The 6,000-nt window shown below is 37.2% G+C and overlaps 2 pseudogenes across 2 annotated transcripts in view; one reads left to right on the top strand and one right to left on the bottom strand.

Annotated features, from left to right (window-relative positions):
* LOC148739327 (uncharacterized) overlaps positions 1–267 on the bottom strand; it is a 7,314-nt pseudogene extending 7,047 nt beyond the window's left edge. Inside the window, exons 1-2 of the transcript XR_015996374.1 lie at positions 254–267; positions 1–166 (exon numbers count right to left, since the gene is read on the bottom strand). The exon at positions 1–166 is cut by the window's left edge and continues 72 nt beyond it. The product of XR_015996374.1 is annotated as an uncharacterized LOC148739327 (transcript). The remainder of the gene's footprint in view (positions 167–253) is intronic.
* LOC111329452 (elongator complex protein 6-like) overlaps positions 1–6,000 on the top strand; it is a 31,850-nt pseudogene that overhangs the window by 15,188 nt on the left and 10,662 nt on the right. The window contains exons 3-5 of the transcript XR_015996811.1: positions 622–700; positions 1,033–1,103; positions 2,482–2,667. The product of XR_015996811.1 is annotated as an elongator complex protein 6-like (transcript). The remainder of the gene's footprint in view (positions 1–621; positions 701–1,032; positions 1,104–2,481; positions 2,668–6,000) is intronic.

The following is a 6,000-nucleotide window of genomic DNA, read 5'->3' as shown; positions in this document are numbered from 1 at the left end:
AATTCCGGTCCATTTCCCTTGTCTTCTTGATCTCTCCGAGCCACTCTTCCCTCCATTTTTCATGCGCTTCGTCCTTCGCCAAGGTAACTTCCAAATGCCAATTCCTTTTGTCCTTCGGCAAGATCCACAGCCAAATACTGCACAATTCTCTCCAGGTATAATTCTTCTTTACATTTGTTATCTTTGCATATTAAAAGGACAGACATAAGTAGCAGGAAACTAGTAAATAGAGCACGTCCCACGTCTTGATTACAGTGGAGACGCCATTTTTTTTATCTGTGTGCAGGGTCGTGATCACCTAAGGACGCAAAAACCATAGCAAAGAGTTGTTTCTCTGAAGTTTGCCGGGTTCCATAACCAGTTCCCCTATGCTCCATTATACGTCACACCTGTGGTCTGGTGGTGCAACTTCATAAAGTTGATTATTAAGGACCCCCGCATTTCCCCCTATCCCATCCACTCTCTCAGACTCAAAAGCACAATTAGTGAGGACCCCATAATATCATATTTGACAATGGTGTTATGTGAAAAAAAAGATGACGTATTAAGTAAAAAATAAATCAGATGTTACAATTCAGATGTTTTAATTACCCACTAATTATAATATTTTATGGTCTACAGAGAAAGTTCTTGCTGATAACAGATTGTCAAAATGATGGAAGCTTTCTCATTCATCACTTCTTATCCTTGTATATAAAAGGTGTGTGGAGTTTAAATTAATGGAGAAGTCATATGTAGGACCTGCTTACATTACATGTACTTCTTGAGGAACTCTTTTAGTCAGTTATGGAGGATCCCTTTCAGTCACTTTTGAGGGCCCCTCATATATAGTCACTTCTCAGGACCCTTCTCAGTCTCTTGTGAGTCATCTTCCCCCTCCTTTAGTCACTTGTGAATGATAAATATACCTCTATAATTCAGGAGACACATGTATGTTATCCCACAAGTTTTCTCTGTGGGAGAAAGTATCACTGCAGTCCATTTTTACAGAATTTCAGAACTTTGGTTGTTTTCTCCTTTTTTTTTTTTTAGGAGGTTTCAAAGTACTTTTTGTTGCCTTGGTCCAGTCTTTTTCTCATTACAGTAAAGTTGCACAGAAATTGGTGAGAATTATAGACATCTCTATATTTTGACCTTGATATAACAGAAGCAGGATTAATAATTTATTTATTGTTTCAAATTTTCCCATTAACATCATTGAGGAATGAGTGACAATCAAACGTTCAAGTGTTCAAGCGGGTTACCACCGCGCTCAACTTATTGATCGACATGCAGCACTACAAACGTCGCATAAGGAAGATTCCGACCGCATTCCATTCACTCTCACGTTTCACCCTCACAACCACTCAGTTAAATCCATCATTCTTAAAAAGTTCAAATTACTTCAAAACGATCCAGAGACAAGCACTATCTTTTCGCAGCCTCCGCTCATTTCATTCAAACGCGACAAAAACTTAGGCAATTTTTTGGTCAGAAGTTCTTTTCAGACTAAAGAGCAACCAGGCACTTTTAAATGCACTCGTGCGCGATGCAAAACGTGTCCTTTCATTCACAACACTGAAAAAATATCGGGACCTAAACGATCCATTAAGATCACCGATCACTTCACGTGCACCTCCGCTAATGTAATCTATTGCATAACTTGCACTTATTGCAAAAAGATATACATCGGCGAAACGGGCAGAAGACTAGGTGACCGATTCCGAGAACACCTTCGAGACGTGGAAAGGAATGACAAGGACACATCTAAACCAGTCGCTAGACATTTTAATTTACCTAATCATTCTAAGCAACATATGGCAATCTGCGGTCTTTCCTTGCACTTAGGTGGCACGGAAAGCCGTAAAAATCTTGATCACAAGCTCATCTTTCAAACTGGCAGTCTCAATCCCACAGGGATCAATGAACGCTTTTCATTCCACTAATTTATTCATGTTTTTCTCGTTGCCATGCACCCACCAATAACGTAGCTCCATTTTCTGCCTTTAAAGGCACACACAACCCACAATTCCTCTATTCGCTCCGACGAAGGGCTAACGCTCGAAACGTCAGCTTTTGTAATCATTACGGTGGCCAATTTACCATTTCAACTTTTGTTGATATATCCAAATTATTTCGTTACTCCCACCGACGCAGCCCCAAACAGTTTCTTTCGAAACTATCAGCCTTTATTCTAATGAAGTGTGTTTGCAAAACATTTTATGATGATACCAATCCTTTTTCATCAGTATTTTTATGGTTCTTTTTTAATAGTTATGTTCACGTATAAAGCAGTTCATTTGCATATGCATTTGGTTAGTACCTACTGGTGTGTAGCTCAGTGGCTACCTGTTTAGTATGTGTGCGTTATTCTCTCATTAAAAGGAGATTCCCATCCCATCTCTCTCTCAGCTTCTTTCATCAGAAAACAAATGATTTGAAACATCTAAATAATCAAATTCCAACTTACTATAATCCTCTCTTTTAAAGTTCATTATTCAGGGTATAAACCTGACCATGGCTATCTGTAAGAGTGGTCAGGTGACATATGTCGATGGCTAAAGCTGTATCACAGAAGCTTTAGGTGATGAAAGTCAACAACTGAAGATGCTCTCAAAAAGTCACAATTTAAAGTAGTACATAAGGAAATAAAAATGCAGACACAAGCAACCCTTTTATAAATGTCAGGTAAGTGTTTTTCCTGCAAATTTCTGAATTATGTAGAGTGTCCAATTTCCTTCTCCACAGTGAAAGATTTCCAAACATATTTAAGGTCTTGTCAAAATTGTCAATGGGGAGCTGCTCTGATGACTGGTTGAAAAATTCCACAGATGCTTCCATATCTGGATGAACTTGAGTCAATGCACCCGATCTTCTAAACTGACGTACAAAACAAAAAAAGTAGTTGAGAAACTCTACATGTAAGTTAACTCTTCAACTCCCAAGATCCAACTAGTAATTCTCCCTACCTACTGTAATACTTTGCCTTGTAAATTACATTGCAGACTACGTGGCTCTAGTGCATCACAATATTGCCCTCTAGGTGGTAAGCTTATCTGTTCTCTTTGAGCAGTTTACAGCTAAAATAACTTAATTCAGTTCTTTTTAAAACTTAATTGCATAATGCTGAATTAATTAGTCACTGGTGTGAGGAGTATTACACTGTAAAGATAAGATTACCCCTATTGCACAGGAAAGGAGAGCAAGTTCCCGAATTCCTGATCAAAAGGTGTGGGTTTTGTGCTGTGGCTGGAATGTTAGTCAAAAAACTTTCACAGTTCCTTTGTGATTCTCCCATGTTATTCTTAGAAGTATAGAATGATGAACAAACTTTTTAAGGAAACTGGAAATTGTTCTTAGCAAGAAGAGTACTATTAAGTCAGTGTTATTTTCCTTAAGCCACTATGAATGAACAAACTGTTCAAGAAAATCTGTAAAAATGCCCTTAACATTAGAAGGGTGCAGGGAACAACCTTATTTCCCTCATGCCACTGTAGACATACAGGTACATGTTTATTTTACTATGGAGTTCCAATTCTACCAATAGATGGTAAACTACTTTCTAAAATTTTGTCAGCTGAAGGTTGAAAACAAATATCATTTTTGAATTGTTTTTGTAGAACCCCCCATCATTAACTCTTCAGCCATTATACAACAGAATCAAGTCATCTTTTGGTGATGAAACAAAGCCCTGTTTGCTTCTCATTGATGAGCTAACGGTTCTTCTCTCTATTGGAGTTCATGTTCAGCAAATCGCCAATTTCATACTCTACTGTGCTGTTCTGATGTGTCACTCTCCAACTGTAGTGCGTAATGTCCCAAAGTACCATTTCAAGATATTTGAATCCTGTGTTTGGAAGCACTGGAGTACTCTGGTCAAATGAATTCTTTATGAATTCAAAAACTTCTCCTTGTTAAGGTTTTCTTTTTTCAAACTTTTCACTCCAAGATCTTATTAATATTCTCCTTACTGTCTGTGGTACAACTCTTATGATGTCAATTCAGAGAATTTGTTAGTGGGTCAGATAATAATACCCTTATTGATATTTTAAGTTCTTTTTTCCCATCAGTTGTGTGCTTGGATATAGTATTGATATTGTACTCACTCATCAGAGTTAAAGGGTTAACTAATGGTTAGGCAGTCTGGTATCAAGAATTGACTGCAGACTGTGACCAGGCTCACAATTGTGCATGACATTGCAATATTTTTTGTTATAATTTCAGAATTACATCTTCAGAAACTATTTCCTATGATAACCAAATTATCATACACACAGGATTTGCATCATAAATTTCCTGTAAGTCGCACCATCACACCAAACTATTTCCTATGATAACCAAACTATCATACACACAGGATTTGCATCATAAATTTCCTTTAGAATGATCACACCTAATTTCCAAAATTTTAGAGAATTTCCTGCTATTGTTCGATTCCTTATCAAAGAAGTACAGTTAGTTCAGAGTGTCAAGACCAGCACTTACAAGCTCAGAACCTGACTTGGTCACAAAAAAGTAACTCCAGTACATGTAACCTCAAGTTAGTGACCTACCCTTGCGAATTAACGGTAGGAATTCCTAGGAATTCCTAGGATTTTCCTAAGAATTCCTAAGAATCTATTCCTAGGAATTCTTAAGAATTCCTAGGAATTCCTAGGAACAAAGGTGTGAATTTTCACGGTAATTGGAACATGGAATTCCTAGGATTTCCTAGGAATTCCAAGGTTTTCTAATCTTGCTTGGTGTGGGTGCGTAATTCCCAGGAATTCCTAGGAATTCCCAAAAAAACCTAGAAATTCCTAAAAATTCCTTGTTTATAGCCAACAGGACTTGGAATTCCTAGGAATTCCTGGGAATTCCTAGGAATTCTTGAGAATTTCAAGGAATTCTTAGGAATTCCAACTCAGAGCACCTGAATGACTTCCCTGGAATACTGTGAATCTAAAAACTTGCTGGAAATTCCTAGGAATTTTTAGTAATTTCAGGAATGTTTAAGAATTACTGGGAATTTTAGGAAAACTTCAAGGCAACTAATATTAAATAAATACATGCATTATCAATGAAATTTATTTACATGTTCAAGTCAGGTTTACAGTTAATTATTTAGTTTATTAGCTTCACCGACCAGCAGGGACACCACAACAGCTTGTGCCAATTACTGCAGGCCTAGTAAACCCACCCATCCCAACCCAGGGGATAGGACATCCATCACATTCAGTTATCTCATATGTGGGAAATTAACGTCTCCTACCCTCAACCCTGCAGGAGACGGGACCTCCATTTATTCGTCCCTATCAGAGAAGACTAGAATATCTAACCATTTCTTGATGTTCTAGAAAGGTAGCAAATTCTTGTCAATTATTTTAAGACCTTGAGTGTTGGTCCGGCCGGGGCTCGAACCCTCGCCCTACCGCACAACAGTCCAGCGCACTATCCATTGAGCTAACTGGGTGGCGGTTAAAAATTTGCTATTATATATTAACATGAACATGTAGTAATATTAGGAAGAAATTTCTTTTTTTTTCTTGAAAACTTCATAAAAATTGTCCTCAATTACAGCTATTCATTTAAAATAGTCCAAGTGAATTATTAAATTTGGTTTGACACAAATTGTGAATAAAATCTGTTGATTCTTTTTCATGAAATGCAATAACTTGGGTTATTTCTATTGCAATAAATAGTAGTATCACTCAGCTTTGACTTAATTTAATGTAGTTGTAACTTCTTTGGATAAGTCTTGTGTGTTAAAATTCAAATGTAAGCTGTCAAGCAGCATCTTCATGCTCTGCTGTTTGTTTTTGCTGATTCTGCAAGTTGAAATTGAGAGATTTCTTCTCAATTTTGACTGAACACTCTTGAGGGTGAAAGGCTTAATTGCAGTTAAATAATTGATTTTTTAATCAAATTCTTGTTGTAATTGTAATAATTAATTGCAATGAAGTTATCCCAAACTGCAGACTAAGCAGCTGTAATTGTCTTTTTCTGCTGGGCTCGCAGCATGCTTAAAACGCGACTCAAATA

Source organism: Stylophora pistillata, chromosome 2 (genome assembly GCF_964205215.1).
Source record: "Stylophora pistillata chromosome 2, jaStyPist1.2, whole genome shotgun sequence".
NCBI lineage: Eukaryota > Metazoa > Cnidaria > Anthozoa > Scleractinia > Pocilloporidae > Stylophora > Stylophora pistillata.
This window is presented reverse-complemented; position numbering and strand designations above follow the sequence as displayed.